This window comes from Engraulis encrasicolus, chromosome 8 (genome assembly GCF_034702125.1).
Source record: "Engraulis encrasicolus isolate BLACKSEA-1 chromosome 8, IST_EnEncr_1.0, whole genome shotgun sequence".
Lineage (NCBI taxonomy): Eukaryota > Metazoa > Chordata > Actinopteri > Clupeiformes > Engraulidae > Engraulis > Engraulis encrasicolus.
The window spans coordinates 19,712,082-19,723,686 of NC_085864.1; positions in this window are offsets into that span (position 1 = coordinate 19,712,082).

Sequence of the window (11,605 nt, forward strand, 5' to 3'; positions counted from 1 at the left end):
CTGGAAGCTGCTGCTGACGGAGCAACCCAAATTGTTTTTTTTTTGTTTTTTTTTGCCGTGTAGCCTATTTAGCTGTCATCAGTGAGCACAAAAGAGGCTATGGCATTTGCGATATGGGGTACAGCTGTTTTAGAATGCATTTGCGTAACGATGAACTCGGAATGACTGTAGATTTAACTGCGCAGCGAATCACTTTCACTTTCCCTCTATGGCGTAAATTAAAAAGTTAGAAAAAAATGATGATGGAACTCCAAATATTGGAGTATATGTTAACCACATCACAGCGCAATGGGCTCATGAAAGTCCCAGTGAAAGACCTTGCATGCACGAGGAAGGAAAAGCAGTCTGCATGCGCGCGCTCTCACACACCCACTTCCGAGAGCTCGAGAAGGGCTGGGGAAAACGGGACCCACTAGTTTGACGCCCTCTCATGGTAATCAAACATTTCAAACAAGCGATTTAAACAGCCCATAGAGCTCTTCGCTGCATCTAGAACTACTAATAACAGCAGACCTTAAGATGATTTCAAGGCTGAAATTTATATCGAGTAACGACCGTTACGGCAGCGCAGTAACTGTAATTAAATTACTGAAATTTGAAGAGTAATGCGTTACGTTCCTACGTTAGTGCCAAAAGTAATTAAATTACGTAACGACGTTACTTTGTAACGCGTTACCCCCAACACTGCCCACAGGGGCTTCAACTTGCCATTGCATGTTTGTCTGTAAATGTTTGAATGTAACATGTTTCCTGATTCGCTAGTCGTAATCGGCATGTTGAAAGGAGTGGTTTTATTGGTTCTCTACGTCACATGACCTCCAACTACTAAAGAGACACCTCCCCGTTCATGAAAACATGCAGTCTTCGGTTTTTTTAGCGATTTCATTTTTTGGGGTATTCAAACTGATTTTTTTTTTTTTCATTTTGTTACAAAATACAAGAGGCGAATCCGAGAACCAACAAATTAAATTGGTGTGGCCTGGTCTGCTTTCTGCATTAAATGCAATATAGGCCTTATATTATACAGGCCTGTACATATATGTATAGCCTATATATACAGCTGCGGCAAAAATAGAGAGACCCCTTTGAAATGTTCAGTTTTTCTGATTTTGCCATGGATAGGTATGGGTTTGTGTAAAACAAAAAAACTGTTATTTCATTCTGTAAACTATCGGCAACATTTCCACCAAATTTCGAAAGAAAACATTGTATTTTAGATCAGAAAATTGCAGAAAATCTCAAATGGTCAAAATAACACATACAATGCAATGTTTCCAAATATCAAAAAAAGGCAAAGAAAACAAGTTGATATTAACTTAAAAACAAAATAATAGTAACATATTAACTTGGGAAGAGTTCAGAAATATTTGGTGGTATAAGCCGGATTTGTAGTCACTGCTTTCATGCGTTTTGGTATGCAATCCATTAGTCCTTCACATTGTTATTGGATGACTTTATTCCAGCCCTGGTGTAAGAATTCAAGTCGCTGAGCTTGGGCTGATGGCTTGTGACCATCCAGCTTCCTCTCGATCACATTCCAGAGGTTTTCAAGGATGTTCGGGCCTGGAGTTTGGGCTGACCATGTCAGGGTATTGATCTGGTGGTCCTCTATCCACACACAGCTTGATTCGCAAGCTGAGTGGCTGGAGTATTGTCCTTCTCTAAAACAACAGTCCTCAACGTTCAGGAGCATTGTCAGAACATTAGGAAACAAGTCTTGACCCAAGGTAACTTTGTACGTGGCTTCAGAGACGTGCCATTTGCAAAGATGAATCTGACCTATTTCAGCCTTGCTGAAGCACCCTCAGATCATCACCACTCCTTGACCAAAATTGTCACATCTAATACAACACCTGGTCATCTAATGGTGAGCTAGAGACCTGGGGAGGTCTATGAACCACAGTATTTTGCACCTGCTGTGAAAATTAGCAGAGAATAGGTGATTATCTGAGGGTGCTTCAGCAAGGCTGAAATCGGTCAGATTCATCATAGTTACCTTGGGCCAAAACATGATTCCTTCTATTCTGACAATGCCCCAGAACGCTGAGGATAGTTTTTTTTAAGAGAAGGACAATACTCCAGCCACTCAGCTTGCCAATCAAGCTGTGGATAGAGGACCACCAGATCAATACCCTGACATGGTCAGCCCAAACTCCAGGCCCGAACATCCTTGAAAACCTCTGGAATGTGATCGAGAGGAAGCTGGATGGTCACAAGCCATCAGCCCAAGCTCAGCGACTTGAATTCTTACACCAGGGCTGGAATAAAGTCATCCAATAACAATGTGAAGGACTAATGGATTGCATACCAAAACGCATGAAAGCAGTGACTACAAATCCGGCTCATACCACCAAATATTGATTTCTGAACTCTTCCTAAGTTAATATATTACTATTATGTTCTTTTCTTTGCCTTTTTGAGATTTGGAAACATTGCCTCTTACATGTTATTTTGACCATTTGAGATTTTCTGCAAATTAATGATCTAAATGTCAATATTTTCTTTCGAAATTTGGTGGAAATGTTGTCGGTAGTTTATAAAATGAAACAGCAATGTTGGTTTTACTCAAACACATGCTTATCCATAGCAAACTGAAAAACTGAACATTTCGAAGTGGTCTCTCAATTTTTTCAGCTGATATATATATGTATATATATATATATATAATGCAATAATATACTAATACATTGTGTCCTTTTACCTTGTCTGTCTTACTGTCTGTCTATGGATATCTGTGTATGTGCACAATGCCCAATGGATGATTTTCTGTGGGTCAGGAAAAGCACACAAAGAGGTGCCACTTTTTAAGCATTCTGTCTTTTAGAATTATGACATAATACTTTTCAAAGCTTTAGACAGAAGAGTAATGTTTTAAAACTTTCTGGTTTGTCGTTCAGCTACAGCTGTCTATGAAACACCCTTCCCAACTAGTGCACATCCGATGACAGTGAGTATGTCTTATACATTATGTCGATTCCTAAAATTTTATTTGGACCTTGTATTGCTTTTCAGTTAACCTTACATAACTTATCAGCTTGTGGAAGTCATAGTTTAGGAGACTGTAGAGACTGTATTAATGTCATACCGATGGCACTGGTGGTCATCCTCACTGTTAGCCTCAACTACATCATTCACAGTATGTTCATTGCCATGACATGACAAAGTCATTGCCATTTTTGTAACACGCTTATAATAGAGGCTCTGAAAGGGTTAAGTGAGGTCATGTTAGCGAGTACAACGATGTAGGGCAGTGGTGTGGGCAACCCTGGGGGTTTTCCAGAAATTTCAGGGGGTGCACAGAATTTTGCTTGTGTTGAGGTTGTGACCAAAATTCTTCTTGCAAATATTATAATTAGGCCAAATCAAGAGCAAATTAAAGCATATTTTGGTCCCCATTTAAAGTCATTAAAGTATTGATTAATGGCTCAAGCAAGAATTATTGTGATTCATCGATGAAATAATTAATTTAATGCATATACACGTGTAGAAGTTTGGTTTGAGGGTGCGCTGCTTGTCTTCGGCACAGGGAATGGGTTGCATTAAGGAAAAAGGTTAAGAACCACCGATGTATGGCATGAAAATATCTCTCAGTCACTTTGTATATTACCCTTGGTAATGCTTCTATTCAGCCCAGATGTAAAAAAAGTGGACATTAACCCAATAATCCAAACCTCCTTCTCTAAATCTTATGAGTTTGACACCCTGCTTTAATCTAAAGTGATTTACAGTAACTTACAGGGTTTTAATGTCAGTCCCTGGAGTAATGTGGGATTTAGGTGCCTTGCTCAATCACATGTTTGACTATGATTGACATAGTATTTTGGAAAGGATGATAGTGCATAACATTTGCTTGTATTTTCAACATGATACTAACTGGTATCATTCCTAATCAAATGATTAAAGTAAAAACAAAAAGTCATTGTATATTTTTCATTAGGCCTATAAAATACTATGTTCTGTGTTTTCGTTGCATTAGGAATCCTGTGTGAGTGGCCATGTGTATATAAACACTGTTGGAGCTACAGAGAATCAGCCTGGTCCAGTACAGGCCCATGTCTATGAGACCATGGCAGCTAAGAAGCCAGAGGTGAGTATAACTATAACAGTGTCACCTATAATACTATGAGATGAAATTACACTCAGTTGCATCTTCCGATGTAGGCCCTATCGGTAGTCCTAAAATGTGACATATGTACTACCACAATGTGTATTTACACCCACGTCCTTGTTTTATCTAACAGATTCAAAAATGTGACCTATGACACCACGGTTGGGACACCAAAGTAAACCAGAGATAACACCATTTTACGTTTTTGCATGAATTGTGTGTGATTAAAATGCTGTTTAAGAAAAGTTTTTTTTCAACCCATTCCGTCTGGATGCAGATGTACTGTTGCCTACCGTGGGAACAGGCATGCTATGGAAAGAATGCTGTCCATGTCCCCTTATCCATTGTGGAGCTGTGCACTGCAGAGCATCTATTAGTTGACCGCTTTGAGGTTTTGTACATATTGGGTGTGGAGAAGGTGGGCTGAAGGGACAGAGATTAGAGCGTCCATGTATTAACTGTTTAGTATGCAGGCTTTGTGAGGCTGTTGTACTGACTGCAAAATCAAGGCGCCATACCCCCTCCTTCTATCTCTCTCTTGTGACAAACATCAGTGGCAAGTCAAGTTTAATACAGTACATTCATATATGCTATAACTGTAGGCTACACAACAAAGTATTATACAGCCAGGTCATCAATGTCATGTGATCTGTTTGAATGAAGGCACACTCAAGGGTGGTTGAAAGTAATTTATTTTTGTGGTAAATGAACTATGGATTGAAATTTTTATTACTGTGATTGAGAATGTGTGCCGGCGTTATACTTTGTGTAATTTGTATGGGGTTACTCTTCTTGACATTGAAATTCTGTCTGTCATGAATGTATATATTTATAATTCAGATCTACAGTATGCACACCTGACCTGGTAAATCTGCAAGCTCCACATAGGCCTATAACCTTTTAAATTAAAGAGAACTACATTCTTCCCCAACTCCAATGCTATAGATATTTATTTAATGCCAAATAGGTTTCCAAGTGATTTGGCAGAACAAGGACACACACATGGTGAATTAGTTAACTATTAATTGAAGCTTGGCTACACCTTAGTTGGGAGGACAATGAGGTACTTGTAATCAAGTCTAGTTTGGGGAAGTGGGAACACAATCTCTATTCTGTTCCTGAATCATTACCTACAGTAAACCGGCATATTGGGGGCTCTACAAAACCCTTCCTCTCAGCTCTCCCTCTCTCGCTCTCTCTGCTAGTCAGTTTGTAATTCCCTCCCCTATCATAACCTCATATTAATTTTTCCCATACTATACTGGTTTTCAACTATATATGCTGGATAGCATTCCATTATATATATTTTTGTTTTTCTTTTTGTTTGCTGGTTAATTTTTGTTTGATTAAATGTATCTGTATCTAATGAAATTGTATGTAATAAATATATCTGCATCGCATGAATCTCAGTATCTCCCCCATGCCCTCTTGTATGTCTGATCACTTTGAGCTATATGGACATGGCAAAGGACTGCAACCTTTGAACTCTGGGTCACTAATCATACAATTATTAGGCTACATTTCAATGCATCATGATAACCAAATATTTTTAAAGAAATTCTTGCTTGCATTACAGTCCCCCAAAAGTTGCTGTGGCTAGGCTGACAGCGGGCAAACTTTATTGTTTTTTTCCATGGAGGCGGGGCGTCAGCAAAACGCGAGGCCACAAGCTCAAGTGGAGGACGGGAGTTCACATATTGGAATGCACACATTTAATGTTTTTTTTCTGTCGTCAGTGACATCATCATGAGGTCACAAGCAGGCAAGTGAGCAAGGGAGGCCGAAAGTCCACATATTGGAATCCACCCTTGTTCTGATGTCTTGAGTACAGTTCACTCCAATGCAGCCAGAGCCGTAAGCAGCAACACCACACTGCCACCCAGTGGTCATATGATATCTTTACCAGTGTTCCACTGCTCCACGGGGCAGCTGTGTGGCAAACAAAAGCAGTGTTAGTGGTGAGGAATCTCCTAATATAAATACGACTAGAGGAGAGGAGGGTAATGTGAGACACCCGGTGATGCGAGACACCCCCTTTATCTCTAGACATTATTTTGTGAAATATTTCATTAAATGGTTTTATTGGTAGTCAGTCACATTGTAAGAAAGCCATGAGGTCAAGCAACACCAGGAAGACAACCTGCGCTGAAGCACCCCTTATAGCAGGGGAGGGGAACCTATGGCTTGAGGCCATCTTATCCGGCCATGCCCTGATATAATCTTAATGTAATGTCGTTTTACATTAAATGTTGTAGCCTACACAACATGTTGTAACGATGAAGAAAATTCCAAATTCAACGTATTGGACATTATCTCCACAGTGTAGTTGTTTTCAGAATAATCGAAACGTGTTAATAATGGTCATTCTCACGGAGAAATCCTGATAACACTTTTTCACAATCAGCAGAGTACAGTACATCCAAATTGCTGCACCACTCCCATTCAGTGATGGCAGAAGGCAGCAAAGCAAGGTGTCAGGTAGCTAGTACCTCAGGAGGCCTAATGTACAGTACTGTACGCCCTACTGTACAATGCTGGGCCCAGGACAAAGTCATCTGAAAGGGCCCCGAACCCAATACATACAATGTAAGGAGGATCCAATTCTGGGCCCCCAATCTCCCTGGGCCTGGGACAGATGGTCTCTTTGTCCCCCCGCCTGTTGGCTTCCCTGGGGCTCAGTGTCTTCCTCAAGGACACATCGCCCTACTCAGAAGGAGCTGGAAGACAACCACACCCCCTCCGACGACTGCTGACTCACTCTCCAATATCATACTCTGAACCAGGTTTGGTTTGGAAAGTGGTGGGGACATTAATATGGCACATAGTCCAGGTGCTATTTTTGAATTATATTTGTGAAAAAGGGCTGGGCTAGATATATTTCAAACGGTATGGACATGTTCCCAGCCACACCTAAAAGTATGCCCTGAACCTCCTACTTTCTCAATGTTCTCCCATTAAGATACAGTTACAAACTGCCTCTACTACGTACATACAACCCAAATGACAGTATGTTGTTGTGAAATTATCAATAGTATTTATTTGATAATAATAAATGTAGAAAGACAACTCAACTAAGTAGGCCTACTGCCATGTGCACTTATTATCCATTACATAAGCTTATAGTGCAGCTTTGCTGCCGTTTTCACAAATATTTACAGCTGCACTGTAACAAATAGCTGTTTATTTACGGAAATTCTGCAACAGCATTCTACTGCTTTTCGAAAAAACAGACAACTACTGTGAAAATATTACTTTGAGTCACATATTGAGTAAAAACAGTAAGTACTGCACAATAGCAGTATTCGCCGTTGTGGAAAAAACTAGAGATGCACCGGATCCTGATTTTTAGGATCCTGCCGGATACCAGATCCACTGAATAAGATCCTGCCGGAACCGGAACCGGATACCGGATCCTACAAAAGGTTTGAAACATATAGTCTACTCGCACACGTGGGCCCTTTTTATTACATTGGCGCAAACTATTGTTTAGATTGGCTTATTGGCTCATTGGCTTATTGCCACACTGCCTTCAATAGCCGCTTCCAAAGGGATTTCACTCCATGCAGTGATTGGGGTTGTGAAAGACTGAAAAGCCTAGGCTAGACATGCACCAGACCCTGATTTTTAGGTAACATGCCGGATACCGGATCCACTGCTTAAGATCCTGCCGGACCCGGACCCTGTGAAAAACTCTATTATCCTGACGGATCCGGATCCGGAACCGGAACCGGATCCGGATCCGGTGCATCTCTAGAAAATAACAAGTTATTTTAGGCAGCACCATTGAAACCCATTCATCCTCCACTTGTCCGTGATCACCATCAAACTTCAATACCACCTGAAGAACTGAAGTCATTCTGACTGGTTAAAGATTATCTGATTCTATCAAGCATGATGAAACAATTCCTAAGGAAACTGCAATACTTAAAAAGTGCTTGATGCAGCAAAGTGTGAGTAGCACATGCATTTTGATAGTGATGAAAGTGTGAATGGCTGAAACATTTTAAGAACTTGTAACACTCTTGCAACAATCAGCCCCATCTAAACCAATCTGCTAATCAGTGCCTGGCCTCACCTGAGTAGGGCTGTTATGCCATTATTCAATTACGGGCGTCACCTGCCAAGGGCCTGATGACTCTGGTCACATGGTACTCTTGCACCTGTATATAAATCTGGACTATCAAAACTTCAGTTGCTTGCCTGCCTGCTGGCTGGCCTGCATGGCACAGCATAGCACTTGTTTGCCTACAAGCTTGCCTACAAGTTTGCTTACATGCTTGCACACTTTCCTCTTTGTGAAAGCTTGCTGTATGTGGCATCATTTGTGGCATTGTGGCATATAATGTGCCTGCTGCAAATTAGGCATTGCTTTGAGAGCTAGCTTGTAGTGCTGCTTGTTTGTTGTGCTACTTGGTGCAGAATATTTTTTTAAAGACTGACCGATGCTATATTCGTCATTGGCTCATCAAGAGATACAGTAAAAAGCCCACCTTGCACACTATCATTGTAACATAGCACTGCGTACTCTGACATTTTGTTCATGCCCACACTTTCAAAGGACCACCGCAAACCATTTTCTCAATACAGCATTGCGGCATAGTATCATGCTCAAGGCACTCCAGTCATGGTGAACGATGGGAGGGTGGGGTGGTAACATGGCCAGGGTACCACAGTTATGGAGAATGATGGGTGGGGTGGGAAGTTGCCATGGCCATATTCATGAATACAACTATGACCCAGTATTTGCCTGTCATCACACAGTACAATTCAACTTTTTAACTGAAATGTACTGTTATTTTTCTGTAGAGTACTGTTATTTAACAGTTCAATTCCTGCTGAAAAAATGTTATATACTGTGATACATTAAACAGCAATGAGCTGTATTTGATTTTTGGTGTGAAATAACAGTAGAATTACAGGTAAATATAATTGCCAGTAACTGCCGTTATTTTGCAGGGAAATTCTCTTAGAGTGTGCCATTCATACCTAGGTATTTGTTATTGCTTAGAAATGCACAGTTTTCATGAAAAGTTGCACATGCTAGAAATCTTTGGCTGCAATACTTAAGTTTGAGATGCAACAAATCTTACACAGTTTACCTTCAACATAGTCCTCGCCTATATCATAGATTCAACAAAACCTCCAGATGCATTCTTGGTATGGAATCAAGAACCGAAATGCAAATCCACTTGTGTTCCAGAATCCACTTCCAGATGAAAATAAACACACGGTTTTGTCCGATGTGAAATGTGTTCACTATTCCAGGACAAGTCTCAACTGAAATGTCAGCATTTTCTTGCCATGTTTCCAAATGTCACAGATTTGCTAACAGTGTCCTTATGCATTTTTAATGGGTATCAGCACTGTTTTGTAAATAGATCAGAGCACAAAGTTTATGTTAAACAAAATACTATTGATTGACTGCCTAATTTCTGAGAAGGCGGCAGAAAAACATTCACTGTCTAAAACAGGTCCACCTACAGGGGGGTACAAAGGGGTATGTTGTCCCGGACCCATGGAGATAGGGGGCTAAGAATTGGGTCCACATTACATTCTCTGTATTGGGTAGAGCGCCCTTTCAGATGACTTTGTCCTGGGCCCAGCAAAAGCTGTCAGCGCCCCTGGTGTAAATGGTTCATAGTCACTCATGCACAACTCATGCAAAACTAGATCCGAGACATTAAAATGCAGTACAACAAATAATAAAAAGGAAAATACACAATACATTCTCAAAACTGAGGTTTTGCAAATTGTGCACTAGAACAAATTAGCTACATTGATTCAATTAATGTGGTGTATTTGAGTCATGTTTTTGCATTTGGAGGAAGGAGTGGTCTTGGTTTCACCTTTGCGTGTTCTATTGTAGTCATGCGTAGTGTGTCTGTTCTTTTTTTAATATTACACTTAGGTGACGCTTTTATCCAAAGTGACTTACAGTCTTTTTAAGTACAGGGTATTGGTTACAGTCCCTGGAGCAGTGGGGATACAGTAGGTACCTTGCTAGGGCTGGATCTACAGTCCAACTCCCTAACCATTGCACCACAGTTGCCCACCATGGCTGCCCCACAACTGGGTTCTAAACCTTTGTCTGTGCCTTTGTCTCAGCTGATAAACTGGAATTTGTTGCTGGAGATGCTGATGCTGGTGAGTGTAATGTGTCCTCAGCTGTTGAGGTGATAGAATGTGAGTAAACATGATTTAAGTTGAAATCAATACATCAGCCAGAATATGTTTACAGTTTTCATCACTCCGCCCTCTTTCCCTCCCTCATTCTCTCACTTTTTCACTCACTCACTGGCGCTCAACACTTGGTAATATTTTGCCCTTCGTGCTCCGCCTGTATAGATTTTCTCTGAGTGCTGTGATCCTGGGCCGGTAACAGGGCCGCCGCTAGACATAAGCAATACTCAGAGTGCCTAGGGCACCAACCAGGGCTTGGGGCACCAAACACTTTGCCCTCGAAACTGGGGCCTCTTAAATTGAGATTGACTAGAAAAGGTCATGAAAAATTATTGAATTTTGTTACAAAACATCTATTTATTAGTCAGTATATTATTATTATTATTATTATTATTATTATTATTTTGTTCTGAGGGGGGCCTCCTGACCAGATATGCTTAGGGACTCCAAAACCTTAGCAGCAGCCCTGGCCGGTAAACCCATGTAGGTCAGTGGGCATTGCTGTGTACGGTACAGTCCATCATACACACAGCCAGTGGGTGCAAATCCAATATCAGAATTGAAGGGGGAAAACAGTGTTTATTTGTGAATGTGAGGTGTGAAAAACATTCATTCAAATTTTAATATGTTATGGTTTATTATTCATTGTTGAGGATAATTCATGTTCTTCATGTTTTTCTCCCTCGAAGATCTACACCCTTGGAGTTGGGCAAGCTAGGCTACTCAAAAACTGTAACGTATTAGTGTAGTTTTGCAAAAAAAAAGCTGTAAATATGGATCTGGCAATTTACAGTGTAGGCTTAAATAAGACTCATGAGTCATAATTCTTTCACCTCCCATCCAGGAGGTGTTTTGGCAGCGTGCAGACAAAAAGCAACACTGATGAACACCATTAAAATCCAGGTTACAGTCAAATGCATTGTATCTTAAGTAACTAGCATTGTAACTACGTATACATTACAGATTCCCCCCCTGTAATGCCGTACATTACGGCGTTACAGCTGAAGGTAATGCATTAATAAATTGTTATGTAATGTGTTAATCCCAACACTGATGACAAACTACTGACTTTTATCCCACAAAGGTGTTATTGATGCCAAAGGAGAGTGCTGAACACAGAAATCATCACATGGTTGAGCACATAATAGCATAACCTATTAGTAAAACAGTCAATTGAATAGAGCCTTCTGATTGGCTGGCCTTAATGAACAAGTCCCCCTCGACCCACCATGGCCTTGACTACGCCTAGCTTATACACAGCGGTTTTATTAATGGTGTGTGTGTGTGTGTGTGTGTGTGTGTGTGTGTGTGTGTGTG